This window comes from Pseudophryne corroboree, chromosome 2, assembly GCF_028390025.1.
Source record: "Pseudophryne corroboree isolate aPseCor3 chromosome 2, aPseCor3.hap2, whole genome shotgun sequence".
Taxonomy (NCBI): Eukaryota; Metazoa; Chordata; class Amphibia; order Anura; family Myobatrachidae; genus Pseudophryne; species Pseudophryne corroboree.
This window is the reverse complement of record NC_086445.1, coordinates 403,934,113-403,956,171: the sequence shown is the minus strand read 5'-3', so window position 1 is coordinate 403,956,171 and position 22,059 is coordinate 403,934,113.

The following is a 22,059-nucleotide window of genomic DNA, read 5'->3' as shown; positions in this document are numbered from 1 at the left end:
TTTCAATCTCAACTACTGTATTTTTTGCTCTTACAAAGCTTTAGGGCTATTCCTATCCCTACTCGTACCCCAACCATACCACATATTACAATAAACTGTCGCCATCCCAAACTTCAGTTATAGACTATAATTTCCACACAACTGGGAATTTACATGTATGGTGCAAAATGACCACTCCTCCAAATGAGTAATTAAAAGCAAGATTTTATCATTGAAAATTTGCATCTCTGCAAAACAAATAATATTTCATCACAAAATTCAATATGCCCAGAAATAATAATATTGTAATGAAAATTTCTGTAAATAGGTGTCAAGTTACAATCCTGTGGTCCCCACTTAAAGATGTTATTCCATCAGTACCAATCCAGCCTCCGTTCTTATTTCTAAGACTCTTAATATCTGTTTTTGTATGCTGTACTCTTCTTAAATAGATTTATTCCCACCAAATCCCAGCTAGAGATATCTCCCTGACATATTTTGGGCATGTCTGTGCTTGTGTAGGTGTGAGGTAAAAATAAACTCAGTGAAAATAGGCCACGTTTTTATCTTGTATAATAACCATATATAGCGATTCTCACTGCCTGTGGAAACCTATACTCTACAATTTTGTTATAATTTCTGTTTCATTTAATAGCAGATCAAACAAGATGATCATTTAAAGAGCTAGCATCGTTTCTTGTGGGATGTGTGTGTGTGTGTGTGTGTGTGTGTGTGTGTGTGTGTGTGTGTGTGTGTGTGTGTGTGTGTGTTCATTAATGTTCTTCTATCATAGTTGAGTTTATATGCTTTCAAAGAAAACAGAAGACGTACAAAATGATACTGCATTTTACCAGTTAATTCAATTAACTTATGCTGCGAAATTAAGGACACAGAACATATGGAGAGAAGAGATAAGTCTAATGTAATTATTACATACAAATACACTGTAAAATTGCAGTAATGTGAACTACATTTTAGCACCACTGAAATTCTGTATTTCTGTTCTTGACATTGGACTGAGAAAGGCTGTCTTTTTTTTTAATCTCTTTGCAATATGAATCAGGAGAACTTTTTTTTACAGAGCTAATATGTATCATCTATATAGTTTGGCTTCAAACTACAGAATGGGCTTCATGGAACGTTTCATGCATGCTGAATGTACGTGTAAAAATTCTAACACTAAAAATGTGCAGTCATATGCCTATACTGAATTAGAGATATTTCAAGATCTTTCCAACTTAAAACACAGCAGTGTTCCTGTGTCAAGCTTACAGATATAGGGGTATATGCAATTCCGGGCGAATTGCGGCACTTTTTCGCCCGTTTTTAAATTCAACACAATTCGACCGTCGAATTCCGGCAGGTGGGTGCCGGAATTTGACATATTCAATAAAAAACGAATTCGACAGTCCCGCTGTCGAAAAACGGCCGATTTGATGGATTTTGATTAGATTTTTAAAAAACTGTAAAAAAAACTGTAAAAAAAAAAAACCAAAAATTGCGTGGGGTCCCCCCTCCTAAGCATAACCAGCCTCGGGCTCTTTGAGCCGGTCCTGGTTGCCAAAATACGGGGAAAAAAATGACAGGGGATCCCCCGTATTTTAACAACCAGCACCGGGCTCTGCGCCTGGTCCTGGTGCAAAAAATACGGGGGACAAAAAGAGTATTTTTTGTACCAGCACCGGGCTCCACTAGCTGGACAGATAATGCCACAGCCGGGGGTTACTATTATACAGCGCCCTGCGGCCGTGGCATTAAATACCCAACTAGTCACCCCTGGCCGGGGTACCCTGGAGGAGTGGGGACCCCTTCAATCAAGGAGTCCCCCCCAGCCACCCAAGGGCCAGGGGTGAAGCCCGAGGCTGTCCCCCCCATCCAAGGGCTGCGGATGGGGGGCTGATAGCCTTGTTGAAAATGTAAGAATATTGTTTTTTTGCAGAAGAACTACAAGTCCCAGCAAGCCTCCCCTGCAAGCCGGTACTTGGAGAACCACAAGTACCAGCATGCAAGGGGAAACGGGCCCGCTGGTACCTGTAGTTCTACTGAAAAAAAAAAACAAATAAAAACAGGACACGCACACCGTGAAAATACAACTTTATTTCACACATGCCGACACACATACTTACCTATGTTGACACGCCGACTCTGGCCACGTCTCCAATGTCGACGTCCGGGGTACCTGAAAATAAAATTATACTCACCTGATCCAGTGTCCAGTTCTTTTATTATAATCCACGTACTTGGCAAAACAAAAAAAACCATTTACCCGAACCAGACGGACTGAAAGGGGTCCCATGTTTACACATGGGACCCCTTTCCCCGAATGCAGAGACCCCCCGTGACTCCTGTCACAGAAGGTCCCTTCAGCCAATCAGGAAGCGCCACGTCGTGGCACTCTCCTGATTGGCTGTATGCGCGTCGGAGCTGTCAGATGCGCATTGCACAGCCCCCTCCTTTATCTTCAATGGTGGGAACTTTGCGGTCAGCGGTGAGGTTACCCGCGGTCCCTTCTAATATAAATAGATATGCTATTACCAATAAAAAAAACACAAAAAAAAACATGTTTTGAAATTTTTTTATTAGATTCCGCCAGCAAAGTGTGGCGGATTGAAAATGACGAATTTACTGTCTAAAAGCACTGTTGTCGAATTTACAATTGAATATACTTTTGTCGAAATGCCGCATTTGTACCATTGCAGAAATGTCGAATTTGTCAAATGTCGAATTTCAGAAAGTCGAATTTGGAAAGTCCGGTTTTTTGACAAAAAGCACTGTATTGCATTGTCGAATTTTTTTTTTTTGGCGAAAATGTCCCGTTTCTCGACATTTTGGGGAATTCGACCGCAATTGGATATACCCCATATGCTTACATCCAACAGTAACGTAGATGTGCAGCTTGGCAGTGTTAGTCATACTTGCCTACTCTCAGGCTTTTTGACGGAGACAACCAATATTTTGGGTAGTCCCCCGCACCCCCTGAAGAGTAGGCAGCACTCCTGCATTCTGCGCACTTCCTAGTGAAGAGAGCAGAATGCAGAGACAAATACAGGGAATCTGTGGCACCCTGCAGAGGGGCCGGGACCAAATAATGTGATTCTATGCTAATTGAGCCATTTTAGCCCCACCCCTCGTGCAAATACAATCCAATAGCGGTATTTTCTTCATGAGAGGTGGGGCCTAATTATGTAATTTGCCTGCCTCCACCTACCTGCTTCCCTCTCCGGGTAACCCCCAATTAGTATGTTGTTAAGAACTAATGCAAAGTTATATTACTCTATTTGTACACAATGTAATTAATTGTCATATGCACATAAGAGATTAGTGTCTTCACAATGTTATTAATAAATGTGAAACTGCATTTTCCTCATAATTTTTCAGTATAGCTCCAATGGCAATTGATGAGAAGTATAAAGGGGACTGGGTGCTGTGTGGCATACAGTGTTATGGCAGAATACTAGGCCACAAGTGTAGGCTATACTCATCAGTTTATCCCAGCCAAGATGACTGCACAAGTTGGACAGCTTATTTTTAAAAATGTTTCTGCTCTTTTCTGACACGGGATAAGTGGGGCAAATTACGGATGGCGCTCTAATCAACTGTATGATTGTAGACAGTTATTAGATGCTGCCATATTGTTTGGTTGCTAGACCACACAAACAAGTGGCTAGTAGGAATGAGCGGGATCGGATCTCCGAGATCCGAACCCCCCGGGACTTCAGGATCCGCGCCCCGGATCCGAGCCCTGCTCGGGACTTCCAGACTGACTCGGATCCCAGAACAAGGCAAAACTTCATCATCCCGCTGTTGGATCCTTGCAGGTTTTGGATTTCATATAAGGAGCCGCATGTCGCCGCCATTTTCACTCCGGACTTGGAGAGTGAGGGAAACAGACCTCTGTCTCTCTGTAGGTGGTGGAGTTGGGTGGGGTCAGTGTGTGCTCTTTAGGGGTGCTGTCCTGTCTGCTGTTAGGAGTGCTGTGCAGGGGTGCTGTCCTGTGGTGTCCTGTGCTGTTAGGGGTGCTGTACAGGGTTGCTGTCCTGGGGTGTACTGTGCAGTTTGGGGTGCTGTACAGGGGTGTTGCTGTCCTGTGCTGTCTAGGGGTGGTGTCCTGTGGTGTCCTGTGCTGTTTGGGGTGCTGTCCTGGGGTGTCCTGCACAGGGGTATTGCTGTCCTGTGCTGTACAGGGGTGATTTCCTGTGCTGTTAGGGGCGCTGTCCTGTGTGCAGTCAAAATAAGTGGGCCCTGACCTGTATGCTGTAAAAATATAGGGGTGCTGTAAAAATAAAGGAATGCTGTGGCCCCGACAGGTGCTGTAAAAATAAAGGAATGCTGTTGCCCTATCCTGTATGCTGTAAAAATATAGGGGTGCTGTAAAAATAAAGGAATGCTGTGGCCCTGTCCTGTATGCTGTAAAAATATAGGGGTGCTGTAAAAATAAAGGAACACTGTGGCCCTGTCCTGTATGCTGACAAAATATAGGGGTGCTGTAAAAATAAAGGAACACTCTGCCCCTGTCCTGTATGCTGCCAAAATATAGGGGTGCTGTAAAAATAAAGGAACGCTGTGGCCCTGTCCTGTATGCTGTAAAAATATAGGGGTGCTGTAAAAATAAAGGAACACTGTGGCCCGGTCCTGTATGCTGTAAAAATATATGGGTGCTGTAAAAATAAAGGAATGCTGTGGCCCTGTCCTGTATGCTGTAAAAATACAGGGGTGCTGTAAAAATAATGGGGCACTGTTCTGTTTGTTGTAATAATAAAGCGGCACTGTTCTGTGCTGTAATAATAAAGGGGCACTGTCCTGTGAATTAGATAACAAAAATTTTGAGGAAAAAATTGTGAAAGATCAGGAACCACTTCCTAGTACTAGTGCTGAAGCTGCTGCCACCAGTCATGACATTGATGATGCAATTCCATGAATGTTGTCTGCTAACGTTGATGCCCAATGTCATAGAGGGCATAACCAAATAAAAAAAATGATCTGATGAGAAACGTATAATTGTCAATATGCCATTCACGACACAAAGTGGCAAGGAAAGGCTAAGGCCTCAGCCTATGTTCATGACTGATGATTCAGCTTCTCATGAAGATGGAAGCCCTCCTCCCTCTTGAAAAATTAAAAAAATAAAGCTCAGGAAACAACTGTGCATTCAGAGATATCACTAATTCCCAAGGAGAGTCCAAGTGTGTCCATGGTTGCGATGTCTAAGCCTGACTTTCAGAACACTGTATGGGAAGAGGAGGCTCCTGACACCATTTGCATGCCCCCTGCAAGTGCTGGGAGGAGCAGCGCTAGTCCAGTTGCTGATACTGAGATTGAGGATGTCACTGTAGAAGTACACTAGGATGAGGAGGATATTGGTGTAGCTGGCACTGAGGAGGAAGTTGACGATGAGGGTTCTGATGGTGATGTGGTTTGTTTGAATAATGCACCAGTGGAGACAGTTGTTGGCCATGGGATGAAAAAGCCCATTGTCATGCCTGGGCAAAATACAAAAAAAATCAACCTCTTTGGTGTGGAATTCTGTGAGGATGAGGATGTAAACACTGAAGGGGGTGAGGAATGGGAGGATGAGGAGGACATCTTGCCTCTGTATAGCAAGTTTGTGCAAGGAGAGATTAATTGGTTCTTTTTTTGGGGGGGCCCAAACAAAGCAATCATTTCAGCCACAGTCGTGTGGCAGACCCTGTCACTGAAATGATTGGTTTGTTAAAGTGTGCATGTCCTGTTTATACAACATAAGGGTGGGTGAGAGGGCCCAGTGAAAATTCCATCTTGCACCTCTTTTTTTTTTTGTTGCATTATGTGTTTTTTGGGGCCTAGTTTTTAAAACTGCCATTCTATCTGCCACTGCAGTGCCACTCCTAGATGGGCCACGTGTTTGTGCTGCTCACTTGTGTCCCTTAGCTTAGTCATCCAGCTACCTCTGTGCAGCCTTTTGGCCTAAAAACAATATTGTGAGGTGTTCAGAATAGACTGGAAATGAGTGGAAATGAATGTTATTGAGGTTAATAATACTGGAGGGACAAAAAACAAATTCAGTGATTTTAGCTGTTTTTATGGGGGTTTATTTTTAAATCCAGATCCAAAACCAAAACCTGAAGGGGTGGTTTTGGCAAATCCAATCCAGATCTAAAACATGAATGGAGATCCAGATCCAAAACCAAAACACAAAACCCGAAAAGTGTCCAGTGGCTAGTACTTTATTCCAGTGGCGGAACTAGCGAGCGGTGGGCCCAGGAGAGACAAAATGCTTTGGGCCCTCCCCCCTCATCCCATCCAAGTCCACCCCCTCACCCCTGGAGAGGAACTGGTGAGGGGGACCTGCTCAGGGCCAGGGAAATGGATACCTAGCAACAGTGCCGTAACTAGACATTTTAGCGCTGTGTGCAAGAAACGGCATCAGAGCCCCCCTCTATGTAAAACAGGGGCAATGTGCGCAAAAAATATAGGGGCGTGGCTTCATGGGGAAGGGGTGTGGCCACAAAATAATACCAATTCATTTAACGGTGCACAGTAGTTTCCATTATTCAAATTATGCCACACAGTTGCAACACTACACCAGGTAGAGCCCCTTTTTACACATTACGGCGAACAGATTCCCCTTTCTACACATTACGGCAGACAGCGTCCCCTTTTTACACATTACGGCAGAGTCCACCTTTTACACATTACGGCAGACAGCGTCCCGTTTTTTCACATTACGGCAGACAGCGTCCCATTTTTTGCACATTACAGCAAACAGCATCCCATTTTTTACACATTATGGCAGAAAGGTTCCCTTTTTACACAGTACGGCACACAGCGTCCCGTTTTTACACATTACGGCAGACAGCGTCCCCTTTTTTGCACATTACGGCAGACAGTGTCCTCTTTTTACACATTACGGCAGACAGAGTCCCCTTTTTTACACATTACAGCAGACAGTCCCCCTTTTTACACATTATGGCAGACAGCATCCCCTTTTTACACATTACGGCAGACAGCATCCCCTTTTTTACACATTACGGCAGACATCGTTCCCTTTTTACACATTATGGCAGACAGCGTCCCGTTTTTAAACATTACAGCAGACAGCGTCCCCTTTTTTACACATTACGGCAGACAGCGTTCCCTTTTTACACATTATGGCAGACAGCGTCCCCTTTTTACACATTACAGCAGACAGCATCCCCTTTTTTACACATTACAGCAGACTGCATTCCCTTTTTGCACATTACAGCAGACAGCATCCCCTTTTTACACATTACGGCAGATAGTCCCCCTTTTTACACATTACGGCAGACAGAATAGATAGATAGATAGATAGATAGATAGATAGATAGATAGATAGATAGATAGATAGATAGATAGATAGATAGAATAGATTATACTTACTGTCTCCGCTGGCAGTCAGGCTCCTCGGTGCAGCTTCTGGCAGATGATGATCCCGGGCAGGGGAGAAGAAGGAGGAAGGAGTGGGACTCGGGAGCCGCAGCAGCGCGCTGTAATTGGTGGAGGCGCCACTGCAGCAGTCCCTCTCTTTCCACATAGGCTGCCTATGTGGAAGGAGAGGGACAGCTGCAGCAGCGCCTCCACCAGTTACAGTGCGCAGCTGCAGCTCCGTCGTCCACCTCCCTCCTTCCCCCCCCCCATCCCTGCTGCTCCTCTCCTTGGCGGGCGGCAGTGGCCCACAGCACATAGTGGCATGTAATGAGTCAGTTTGACTCATTACATGATGCTCTGGCTTTAGGCCCCTTGACACTGGCGGGCCCCAGTGCAAGGCGCCGCTTGCACTGATGGTAGTTCTGCCACTGCTTCATTCAGTAGTATTATGGTCATATTATGTCAAGTAACAGCCATCTATTTGGATTATTTACTTGGCATATTGATTTTAACTACTATATTCAAGAACAGAAGATCGGCAGGGTAACTGGAGCGATTCTCTGACTGTAGTGAAAAGGGTCTCACTCCTTTCTAGTTAATACTGTAGTTTAACCACTTAACTGGGAAAGGTCATTACCATCTATTCAAGACTAATTAAACACAGTTTAATAAAGTCTTTTTCATAGAAACACAACACAAAAATCGGCAATTTTTTCAAATGAATTAAAGTTAAAAACTGTTAAGAATTAATATAATACTTATTTAATAGTAACAAAACGTAAGAAGTTGTTTTTTTTTGGTGTTTGTAAGTAAAGCGAAAATGCATGGAACTGGGCAAAACCGTGTTGCCCTGCTGGTGGGGCAGAGAGATTTACATTTAGGTGGGGTGTTTTCAAACTGGAATCTAAATTGCAGTGTAGACATAAAGATAACATTTGTGGGTTACATGGAAAAACAGCCAGTATTTGCCCTGAATAGGATTAACAAAAATGTATTAAATTGCTTCCCTTGTATTGCAACATGGTTTGTTCCAGACACAGAGTTACCTGCTTTTTCTGCTTTACCTACAAACATGAATCAGGCCCAAAGTCCCAATACACTCTTTACATTAGTGCTATGTTTTATTGTTATTTTTTTAGGCGCTCTAGACTTTCTTTCTTCTGTAACAGGGACAAATTCCAGGAAGTGCCTCTCTGTCAGCCATAAGGGGTTTGGGATGATTCATGGTTAACTGCCTTTTGGCATGCAGGCCTCTCCCAAGTGGAGATGCTCGATCAGAAACCATGCCAGTTGCAGTAAATATTGAATGTGGTTTTGCCATTTTTGTCATATCGGATGAACATGTTCCAAATTGATTAATTCAGTAGGTGGGTACTTGTCTTGATCTAAAATTAATTACTCCTTCTTCTTTATGGGCTAGTTTGTAAAGTGTGCATAGCCCACTCAATCCATTGTTAAGTGGTTTTGTTGGATCTATTAATTTCTACAAGGTTCATTATCACTGGCGTGCGCAGCACATTTTATTAGGGGGTGCACCAATGAAGGGGTGTGTCTAGCACCGCCTTTTGGGCATGTCTAGCACCATCTATTGACGGTCAACGCAATATATAATATCCACCCTTGTACCAATCCTAATAATGCAGATGCATTGTCAGATATTGTGGTGTGCACCAAACAAACACCCCTGATGGCACTCACTGCAATTACACTGCTCCTCCTCAGCCTGGTCTGGCTCCCCCTCTCTTTCCCCTGCAAGCTGCAGCAAGTTAGTCACTCACTGACACTGACAGTCACAGACTAGTACTGCTGCTGCTCGAAAAACGAGTGACGTATCAATGCTGCTGCCGGCCGTCTGCCAGTATTGAATTTATCTTCCTAAGAGGAACGCTGGCTGCATGCTGGCTGCAGTAGCTGGCGTTGGCATAGCATAGAAGGAAAGAGGTGGGCTGCATGCTGGCTGCAGTGGCTGGCGTTGGCATAGCATAGAAGGAAAGAGGTGGGCATGCGAGCAGCATGACGTAATCACGTCACATCACGCTGTTTTTGTACATGGAGGTGGAGCCGGGAGTTTGAAAGCCGGTGGCAGTGGCACCCTTGATTAACCCAGGCATCCAGTCAATAATGCAGTCCTGACAGGGTGCAGCACAGAGGGGACAGCAATCAGCCTGCTCGGCGATCGCTGCATCAGGCATGTGAGATCGGGTGCCAGACATTAGGGGGTGCCTGTGCGCACCAGGCACCCCCCCTGCGCACGCCTATGTTCATTATGTGGACTGTAGAGAAGATACAAACATCCTTTTTGTATTTTCACTTCAGCAAACACACATTTCCTTGCTGAAATCCTAGAATTTCTCCCCTTTTGCAGCTTTTTTTTCTGTAGCATATCAGGAACTTCTTTCTGGCTCATCCTTAAAGTCCCATAGGTGTCAACCCAATAGGTCAACAATATATTGGACCGTTGAGGTGGTGTGGAAATTGTCCATTGTTATGGCTATTTTTCTTCCTGTAGCTGTAGGTTGGTGATCTCTTATGGATCGCTTATTAAATATGTGTGGCCAGTGGTGATCCAGGTGAGCAGGGCACTCTGTCTGAGAGGTTGCTATGTGAGGTCTAGGCTCTCTAAGTGCAGGAAGATTTTCTTTCTTGAGCAGTGGGTGGGCAATTACTGGTGCATTACTGACAACAGTGGCCAGGGGTGAGCAGAGCAGACTAGGTTGAGAGCTCCAGGAGCAGAGGGGCTGGGAGATCCCTCTCAGACAGATGGCTGCAGGAAGATGCAAGAGGATTGACCTCTGGCAGCCAGCTGGGGTTTCTGACTGGTTGCATCAGATGTAACCATCTCAGGAAAAGCAAAGCTTTGCATGGTGGTGTCTGATGTTACCACACCAGGCAAGTGTTTAACTAACACAAAGGCACAGAACCATTCATCTCCAGACAAATTTCAATCTGCTGCAGCCTGGCAGGAAGGGTGCAGTACAACAAATTAAAATGAAACACATAAAGGACTTCTTCATGGAAAGTATCTAAGAAGCTATCAAGACTCAAACTACAAGTACAAGCTGGAAAGTCTATCTGGTAGGCAGCATAAAATATACAGTTTTCTTTTGCGATATCATTTATAAGGCTACCAGCATTAAACAGTCTTTCCACAATACCAATTTACTGAAAACTGGAATGCCTAGGTGCTAATGCCAAGTCTCAAAGGAGCCTAAAAGTATTTTCTTGTGTTTTCCAAAACTGAGGTAGTAGCCAAGCAAATATAAGTTACCCTTCAGCTTGTACTAGAGAGTAAACCAATTCCCCAGAATTCTGGAACTCACTATTATTAGCGATCCAATGTGAGTGCCATGAAGTGCAGCAAATCTATATATTAGTCTATTTATTATATATCAAATCTGAGAGTTTTATGGCAGGTTGCAAAAGAATGCACTGAGATCGACACTAACCTAAGAAGCAGGCAAATCCATTGGGTGATGCAATAGCCACCTGGCTATCTTTCTTTGACCTGCCTCTCCTCCAAGTTTTCTCTATTGGTCCTCCTCTCCTCCCACCTACCTCCACTGGCCTTCCCCTACTCCTGGCTTCCACCATTAACCCTCTTCTCTCTCCTCCCAGCTTCCTCCATTGGCCCTGCTCTCCTTCTGACTTCCTTCATCAGCCCTCGTTTCTTCCAGTCTTTCTCCATTGTTCCTCTACTCCTACTGGCTTCTTCATTAGCCCTCATTTCTTCTAGTCTTCCTACATTGGCCCTCCTCTCCACCCAGCTTCCTCCACTGGGTCTCTTTATTTTCAGCTTCAGAGTTCAGACTTTCCTCCTGCTCTGGGCCCAAAACTGATGAGAATCTCAGAGATTTGCTTCTGCTCCAAGCCCAGCCATGCTCACAATGTATGTAGAGCAGAATAGATAGAGAAGGTGAAGGACTACAGTAACTCATGGAAGAGGGTAAGCTTCTGGTAACAAAAGAGATGCTGTGTTCTGTGCATTAACAAATCACTACTGACAATACTGTATACATGAAACCCATTTACTGTAACTAACAATAGTGTAGCAGAGGAGCAAAGAGTGCTTGAATAATTGTTACACCTAAGAATTGATTAACTGGTTGAGCTGTTTTATTGAAAAATCATTCTCCGTGCTGCTTTTAATTTGTTACCGTGGGTAAAATATTCCTTCTTGACTCCAAAATAGTAGTAGCTTTAGCAATCGTCTTTACCATAAAAAGTGCCCCTTATGTATATTTAAAGCCATGATAAATAGGTACTGCGAGGATGACTGCTGTGATACTGGTTAAATAGGTTTACATAGTGCAAGGATTTAGAACCCTATTACAAATTCTGTGTTTTCCCCTATAAAATAAAACAGAATTATTCTGAAAAAATATTATATTGATATAGATTAAAATGTATACAAGAGGTGATTGATACCTTTTTGCTATAGCATCAGATACTTAAAACACTGCATTATGGCATAAATTACTATTTCTACCCATTATGGACCTAATTCTGACTCAGGAGCACAGTGCCAGCAAATATATACAGTTAGTCCTGTCTATGTGATAACCCGTGCAGCTTAATGCTTATGCTCCACACAGTGTTTTCGCAGCCGTAGCTGTCATCATTAGTATTGGCATTTGTACAAACCTCATGCTGGGTGCAATAGATCCCTTTTCCATATGCTTGCCCCAAACAAGCATGGAACTTGACTTACATGTCATCTGTGCTGTGCAAAATGCCCAGTACTGGCCAGAAATGCCTTTTTCACAAAAGGTAAGTCCACTCGACATCTGACTGATACAGAGCTCCTTGCCACTGCAGAGCCTTAGTGCAATGTATGTGTAGAGTAGACTGTGTTCGCTGTTTTCCCGCATGCGTAATCTGCAGAGCATTACAAGAGGCATCCGCTTTTGACTTCTGACTCTGAATTATGCCATCTGTTTTTATATTTCTCTGTTTATATTAACAATATAATATTATTCATAAAAACATGATTACATATTTTAAAACATATAAATAAAAATGTTAATTTCAATATAATCATCAATGCAGCTTGAACAAATAACTTTCTTGTTGTCTTTCACTTGTGTATTCTCTATTACTAATACGTAATTTATGCCTATAGGCCTCAAGATTGGTGCTTGTGGGACTTTTGCCTGGATTAGTGCTACCTCTATCTCCCAGTGGAATAAGCAAGGGAATCTGAGTATATTACAAAATAGAGTGCTTGAGTGCTTACCACTTGTACCATACTTGGAGCAAGCACAGTGTTACCTGTAGGGTTACCACCTCATCCCTTTAATTCTGGACACATATTAATTATACAGGTTCTGCAGCTGATTAAAACCATGTGAAATGGAGTCTTGAAGTCAGCCAGCCACAGAACCTGTGTAATTAATATGTGTCCAGAATTAAAGGGATGAGGTGGTAACCCTAGTTAGTTACCTATATAGTTTGGACCTGACCAAGAGAGGATTAAAGAAAACTCCAGTGTCTACAAACAGTGGTTACCCCATTGCTGTTCCCCTTTGTACCAAATATACACATATACAGTATACTGCAGATCCCTTGTGGTGCCATATAAATAAAGGATAATAATAATAAGAATAACAATAAAAACATCACAAACATTGCAGCACGAGTCAGCACCATAACCTAGATAAAGAAACTTTTTCAGGTGTCATTTGACAGGATATGTGTGATGCCTGTGGTTTCTGTACTAGCTCTTTACCCATATCAGATAATTCATACTAACAGGGCTGCCATCAAGGGGGCACAGCCATGCTGTACCAGGCCTGGGAGAGGGGGTACACAGCAAGCCAATGGTCTTGCCTACGAACTGCTTCTTAGTTTGCTGTCAGAATCATTAGCACGCCACAGGCCCCCCTGGCACTATCGATATTTTACTGTTGTATGGGTAGGTACTTTATCTCTCTACACACTTTTATAAATAGTATACTGCGTAAAAAAATGACAAATACTGTAGGTAACCCCAGTTGATTTTATATTAGGGAGATAGTCGATTGTATACTATTAAATCCTCAACAGACAGAAGAAGAATCCAGACAAAATAGATAGGTAAATGAATGTGTTCTCAAGATCACCACCTGTTTAATTGCATCTCAAACACTCCATGAGGCTTATGTAATAGGGTCTGAGTTTGGCAGCGGTGCGGGATGCTGGCCGAACTTGGATGTTTTTTTGAAAGGGGCAATCATTTCCAAGGCAAAACCATGCTTTGTAAATTATTGCTGCTTTAAAAAGATGTCAGAGTTTGTCTTTTTTTTATCATAAAAACAGCTAAAATCATTTCCAGTCATTTTTTTACCACCTCACAGTTCACAATATTGTTTTCATCCACTTTATTCCTAAAGGTTGCAGCAAGGTAGTTGGATGATTAAGCTAAGCGACAACAGTAGGCGGCACAAACACGGTGCTTAAACTTCCAACATGGCACATCTACTAGTTGCGCTGCAGTGGTAGACTGGGTGGCAGTTTAATAAACGATCCCAAAAAAACAGTCAGCAATGCTCCAAACAGCACATAATGGAAAGAAAAGAGGTGCAAGATGGCCCTCCCATCCACCCTTATGTTGTATATATTAAACGGGACATGCTCAGTTTAACAAACCAATCATTTCAGCGGCAGGGACTGTCACGTGTGGCTGAAATTAATGGTTTGTTTGGGCCCCAACAAAACAAGCTGATAGTGCAAAAACTGTCTCTACATAGGCAATATGTCGTCATCAGCATCCGATTCCTCATCCCCATCAGTGTGTACACTCTTCTTCACACAATATTAATTCATCCCTGCTGGAATCCACTGTATTAGGTGCCTCTTTATTTTGTGGACGTAATTGTTGGTAAAGGTCGTCCTCGTGGAGTTGGCAATTCATTTTGATGAACATCATCTTTTCCACATTTTGGGAAAGTAACCTCCTATGCCAATCGCTGACAAGGTTTCCAGCTGCGCTGAAAACTCTGGAGTGTGGGCAACTTAAGTAAATCAAAGTCAGTTTGTGCAAGGGCCTCCAAATTGCCTTTTTTTTCCTGCCAGTAGTGAAGCGGAATGTCTGACATGCCTATTTGGATGCTATCACTGAAATAATCATCAACCTGTCTTTGAATGGTGATCGTATCATATGCAGTGACAGTAGACATGTCAGCCATTGTAGGCAGCTTCTTCAGTCCGGACCAGATGTCAAAACGTGTTCCTGACTGATCTGCATCACCGCCAGCGGGTCTCTTAGTAAATTTAAATTTTTTCCTTGCAGCCGCAGTTGCCCGAGAAACTGAAGGAGGAGATGTCGTGTCACATGCCACTTGAGCTGACAATTTGCCCAACAACAGCTCTTTGTATCTCTTCAGATTTGAGTCCATCAGAAAGAAAGATACAATGAAGGATTTAAACCTAGGATCAATTATGGTCGCCAAAATATAGTAAACTGATTTCAAAAGATTGACAACCCCTGGATCCCAGCAAAGCCAATGAAGGGCTTGATCTACAAATCCGACATGCTTAGCAAACTTGCTTCATATCAGCTCCTCCTTCAATTTGTCCAGCTTCTTTTCTAAGAGTCTAATGGCAGTGTCTGAACTAACTTTGAAGGGTTTGAGAACCTAGCACAACATGGAAATTATTCTCCACTGTGCTTGACTAAGGGGCAGTCCCACTCCTTTCCCTATGTCATAGGTTGATGTGTAGCCTTTTGCTGCTCCACCATCCGCTGAAGCATATAGAGGGTTGAATTCCACCTCGTTACTTGCTTCAGCGGATGGCAGGGCAAGTTTAACTGTTCTTGAAAGTGCTGCAACCTTCTGCATGCCCTTGTAGAATGGAGAAAATGTCCCAAAAATTTTCTGGCCCGCAGACAGCATCTCCTGCACACCCCTGTCATTTAAAAAAAAATTGCACCAACAAGTTAATTGTGTGAGCAAAACAAGGGATGTGTTGGAATTCGCCCAGCTGTAATGTCACAAATCCCGAGGAGAGTCCAAGTGGGGTAATAATGTTTTGCAATGATTTTCCTGAGTTTTTCTAAGTGGTTGTCAGCGATATGCCTCTTAGTGAAACCGGTGATACATAGTGTAGCCTGCCTCTGAATGAGCTGGCATTTGTGATATGTTGCTGCTGCTTCTGAAGGCAATACATTTACCCAGTGGGCTGTCACAGTCATGTAGTCTTTAGTTTGACCTGTTATGCTTGTCCACATATCCATGGTTAAGTGAACAGTTGGTACAACTGCATTTCTGAGGACACTAATAATGCTTTTTTAATGTCCTTGTACAGGCTGGGAATTGCTTTTATAGTGAAGTGGATTCTAGATGGGATTTGGTACTGGGGACACAGTACCTCAATCAACTGTCTAAAACCCACTGCATTAATGGTGAATACTGGACGCACATCTAATACCGGCATAGTTGTTATGGCATCAGTAATCCCCTGTGCAACTGGATGACTGCTGTCATACTTACTCCCCCTTGCAAAGGATTGTTTAACAGTCAATTGTTTCTGGAAAGCAGCAGCAACAGGTGTAGCACTCAAGGATGCTTCTGAGTAAGCCCAGAGAGGAGAGGAGTCAGTCATGAAACTGGATGCAGGACTATTCATTTATTTATTTATTTATTAACACATTCTTATATAGCGTAGCATATTCCATTGCACTTTACAATTAGAACAACAGTAATAGAATAAAACTGGTCAAAAACAGTTAGAAATAGAGGTAGGAAGGCCCTGCTCGCAAGCTTACTTCTGATCATGACTGAGTATGTTGATAATGCAGGTGTTGGTGGTGGAGAGTGCAGGCCTTTGGATTTAACAGAGAGAAGGGAGCAGCTAGGTGACGCTAGACTGGCTGTTACGTTTTCAGCCACAGTTTCTGAATTTGACAGTGACATATAAGGAAGGATGTTCCTAGGTGGTTTATGTCCTTACCCCTACTTACTATGGCTTTACAAAGGCTACAGATGGCTTGAAACTTGCTGTCTAGATTTGGGTAGAAATAATTCCACACAGAAGAGGTGGATTTTTTGTCTTCTGCCGAGGCATGACAATGGGCTTTTTCATACCATGGGCAACAACTGTCTCCACTGGTGCCTTATTTAAACAAACATCATCATCATCCTCATCATCAACATTCTTATTAGCACCAACTACACAAATATCCTCCACATCCTGGTGTACTTCTACAGTGACATCCTCAATTTCAATGTCAGAATGTTGACTTGTGCTGCTTCTCCCAACACTTGTAGAGGGTGTGAAAATGGTGGAAGAAGCCTTCTCTTCCAGTACAGTATTGGAAATGTCAGGCTCACACATAGCACCCACGGACACACTTGGACTCTACTCTGGGATTTGTGATATTTCTGAGCACACAGTTGGCTCCTGTGCCTTAACAGGTTTCATTGTTTTAAATCTACTGGGAGAAGGGCTTACATAATCATTATGAAACTCAGAACCACCAGTCATAAACAAAGACCAAGGTCTTAGCCTTTTCTTGCCACTTCGTGTAGTGAATAGCATATTGCCAATTTTATGTTTCTCTGCCACTAACTTTACTTTTTTTGGGCACTGTAAAATGATATTGCTTCTTTCATTCTACAAGCACCGACTTTGATTTTACATTTCACCCTCAGTGTCGCACAATGCGTGTATGAGTATGAAATAAAATATATTACTGTGGTACCACCTTCACCCACAGTGTCACACAATAAATGTTTGAGTGAGAAATAGGAATCAAACACTGTGGTTTCATTTCACCAACAGTGTTGGACAATACATGTATGACTGACTACACTGCAGTCTAGTATAGTACACTGGGATTTAGCACCAACATTTTTTTCAAATAATATATTTAGGTATAACTTGTGCAGAGCACCCCTAGATTGACAGATGACCACTTTATATACAAATAAGCATGGACCACCTACAGTGTCACAATACGTGTATCATTTTAATAAAATCAGTATGCCCCAGTTGCACAGTAGTACTGTACAGTATGCCCCAGTAAGAGTTTGTCCCAGTAGCACAGTATTACAGTATGACCCAGTAACAGTATGCCCCAGTAGTACAGTATTACACAGTATGCCCCAGTAGCACAGCATTACAGTATGCCCCAGCAACACGTTATTAATGTATGCCCCAGTAACGTATACCCCAGTAGCACAGTATTACACAGTATGATCCAGTAGCACAGTTCTAAAGTATGCCCCAGTAAGAGACTGAGCATGTCCCAGTTGCACAATATTATAGTATGCCCCAGTAAGAGACTGTCCCAGCAGCACAGTATTACAGTATGTCCCAGTAGCACAGTATTACAGTATGCCCCAGTAAGAGTATGTCCCAGTAGCACAGTATTACAGTATGTACCAGTAGCACAGTATGCCCCTGTAACAGTATGCTGACAACATGCGTTCCTGGACGTAATAGCGCCAAGTCCTAGCCGTGGCGCCTTTTAAGGATACCAAGTCCCGCAAGAATCCGACAGTGTGACGATGATGTTCGGACTCGTTTTGGGAACCGAGTCTGGCGGGAAACCCCAAGCCAGCCTCAGTTCCGGTCCCCGGCTCATATCACTAAATTTGGGTGGATCCAGTTCTAGTAGAACCGGACCCGCTCATCTCTAGTGTTTATGCTTACAAGATTACCAGTTGTTTGATAGCATATCTAATCACCATAAAGATCCAAAATCTGTAAAAATTAAACCAATGTTGAATATGTTTACAAGATATCCCCTTGTTCAATAGCATGTCAGATTACTTTTCTCCAATCCTCAGTTTCCTAATAAGATTACCATGTAAACATAAAACCATGGGAACACTTCTGGCATAATATCATTTAAAGCTTAAAACACTTCAAAACGCTTAAAATATACATGAAAAAGCAAATAAAAAGTTGATAAAAGACAACCAATTAAAGCTAGATGTGATCATACCAGGGGTCCGCTATAGATGTGCATCAAGGACAAACATGAGAACTCCAAGACCAGGCTTACCACCTCTCTGGCTGAGAACATCAAGTCTGCCCCTGGGCCTAACCATCAAGATGAACAGGGAACTGTGGGGGCACAGCACTAGGACCAGGCTCAGCAGGGACATCCCCATTGCTTCTGAGTATGCCCCCCACATTCTCCTACCCACCCGTACTAAGATCTGATCAAAATAATGTTATCCCAATCCTACTTCTGCCACTAGTTGCCCGCTATTGTGTTTTTTCTTTTTTCTTTTTCCATTGCTCGCTTCCACCCCACCATGTGTTTTTCCTGTAATGTTTACCTCCACTGATTGCACACCTTTCCATTGTGCCCTACATGCAGGGTACATCATACTACTACATAAGCATCAGTTTTCCCATATATGAACTTGGCCCTTGTATGGCTCACCTCCCACAGTGTAACCTTCAAAGTGCGCCCAACATGGCTGCCCCTTATGGTACACTTGTGGATGGGATGAAAAATACATAGGCCTGATGGTTTTGATGGAACCCTACTCTGAACTGTAGGAAACAAAAGAAATAAATATATTACCCACTGGAAATACCACAGCAGCTGGAAGGGGTTTGTCAGACCCCACTAAAAAATGAACAATATGCAATGGGGTACCAGCGCTAGGAGTTGTATCGCCAATTATTCAATAAATCAATTACCACTGGATCAGTTATAAATTTTAATAAACACAATTATCACATGAATTAAAAACGTGAAGATAAAGGTATTTAGGAGTTAACCATACAATTAAAATATAAAATACAATAAGATAAAATCAAAAATAAGAATTGGCTCTGAGGTGATATTGATTCAAATTACTGGAAAGGACCCAACCATTATTTTAGTGATCCCGGACTTAGTAAAGTGCAGATTTCCTCCTCCTTAGAATTATTTGTGCAGTCAGCTGGTAATAATGTTTCATATATTTCTTAAGTATATTTCTTCTATGCTCTAAGAAGCGTATTTTAAGTGGTTGAGTCGTTCGTCCTATATAAGGAAGATTGCAACTACATAGTAATAAATAAATTACATATGCTGAGTTGCAGTTAATAAAAGTTTTTATCATATGTATCTCTTTTTTATGAGGTATCTCTATTTTTGTGGTTCTTCTCTCAATAAATTTACATGTGGTACATTTACTGTGACCACATTGAAAAAAACCAGGTGGCCTTTCTATCGAAGTCAGATAATTTGGTCCTTTGGTCTCATTTGTTTTCTCTTTTATATCTCGCAAATGGCTGGGGGCTAACATCGATTTCAGGGATTTGTTTTTCTTGTATACAACCCTAGGGGGCCTAACACACCTGACTATATAATGAGAAGTACTGGTGAATGTGAGATAAGGTCACATGACCGCTATGTTTATGTCTGTTCAAATGATTATTTTCTTTCATAATCATGTATAATTAAATTTATGATGATAACTTTAGGACTGTCTTAGGATGATGATTTTTATTTCTAACTCTGGATCAGTTAATTAAATTAGAGTCAACACAGCTGTAATGTGAAGCACTTATTAGTGAGGTATAAAAATGGCTCAGAATGAATCTGAGGTTTACTTCTGAAGAAGCTGAGCGACCTGGCTCAGGGAAACGCGTTAAGGCACTGCTGTGGAATCCCAACCTTTGTCCAGTTTGATCCAGATAAGGACTCTTTTGCACACTTGGATTTCCAAGGACTTCACCTGCAAACCACTCCTTTTCAGCACAACCAGCAAGATTATGGAAACCCCTTGAATATCTGCTCAGACGAGCAATCATCACCATCTTTATATGGAACTGTATGAGAGGTACTATTAAGGGTATTACCAGCTGACTGCACAAATAATTCTAAGGAGGAGAAAATCTGCACTTTATTAAGTCCGGGATCACTAAAATAATGGTTGGGTCCTTTCCAGCAATTTGAATCAATATCACCTCAGAGCCAATTCTTATTTTTGATTTTATCTTACTGTATTTTATATTTTAATTGTATGGTTAACTCCTAAATACCTTTATCTTCACGTTTTTAATTCATGTGATAATTGTGTTTATTAAAATTCATAACTGATCCAGTGGTAATTGATTTATTGAATAATTGGCGATACAACTCCTAGCGCTGGTACCCCATTGCAATCTGAACTGTAGTACTCTGAAATCACCCCCATTTTGTGTCATCTCTTCTAGGGGTGGACTACTCCACCCTGGGTAATCCTACGCTGAGCGCCCAAGATGGCTGCCGCACCTGGTACCTTGTGAGGGTGGAATACACAACCCTTGGAAGTTATTACCAAAAATGCCTGCACCAATCCTGCATTATGCTTTCTGTGTGCTTAAGGTTTTCTTTTAAGTCTGTGTGACTTATCTATTGTTGTATTACTCAAATCCTCTGTATCATGTCCATTGTTTTTGATATCTATAAAGCGCCTTGAGTCCTGTTGGAGAAAGAGTGCTATATAAATAAAATTATTATTATTATTATTATTATTTGTTCTTTAACAATGTCTGGACATCAAAAGGAAGCTACCCTGGGAGCAACGCTATCACTGACCAAATACATGCCAATATAAAATAAAAGATTCAGTTATCTAAGTTATTACCACTGGGGTGTGTTGGTTACTTTTTTTTTTTTTTAATAAAACCAAACTAAATTGTAGTTTGCAATATGCTATATTTAAAATGTTATTTTCACACAAGAAAACATTATATCTGTAAAAAGTACTACTTTTGATTGGCTGGAGAGTGTAGTTTCTATTGAAACAAAACAGACACCCATGCTCATCCATGTGCCTGCTCTAGCAAGTAACTGACCCTCTAATAGAATAACAATGTATAATTCCAGTGCACACCCCGGAACCTGACATCAGAGTAGGTGGGGGCCTCAGGCAGTGTGGCCCACCAGGGATTTCCCCTGTATGCTGTTAATAACTCCCAGGGGAACAAAGTTAAACTAAGTTCAGCATATTAATTCACAATCTTCCAAACAATATGATAATCCTTGGATCAGAGGTTGTAGGAGGTTGTGCTTTGTTTCCAAACTTCAGTCAGATCTGTTGCATTTGGCCAAAAGCTTCATGTCTCTGAAAGAGATGAGGGAGGCCACTGATTACATTAAGTACTTGGCCATGTTGATAGTCAAAAATCTCTTTTATTTAAAGTCAAGTTTGGGCTAATATTCCTGAAATGTCATGCTGAGATCAGGGGGTGGTGATCTCATAATCTTTTCTGGATATTGAGGATTAACATCATAAAAATAAGTACACTATCAAAGGTTGTTTATTGTGACTCCTAAATCATTACTGATCAATATTCCACCAAATTATTTGCAGATTTAAAAAGAGTAGTTCTGGTATTCAGCTCACTAAGAATCCATCTGACCTGCATTGTTTGACGATAACTGCAGCTATTATTTACATAATTGATGAGCTGATAACATCTGCTTTTTCATGCTTGGCTGAGCTGCCTTGATTAAAGTGGTACCCTTCCCCAGGTCAACTCCTAACTGTCATTTTTCAAACCCACCCTGTGACATGGCAGTTAGGAGCTGATTGGCTGGTACTTTATCTCTGTCCACTTTATTGTTGTCAGAGTGTATTGGATTCCCTGGTGCAGTGACGTCAGTCCACACACTTATGAAGTTAAACAGCAATGCAGGATTATTCAGTAAACACAGGTGACTCAGAAGCAGTATTGATATAGGTAATTGGGCCCCTTATATCATACAAGATAACAGCAGTAGTAGCGGTACTTATCGGGAGT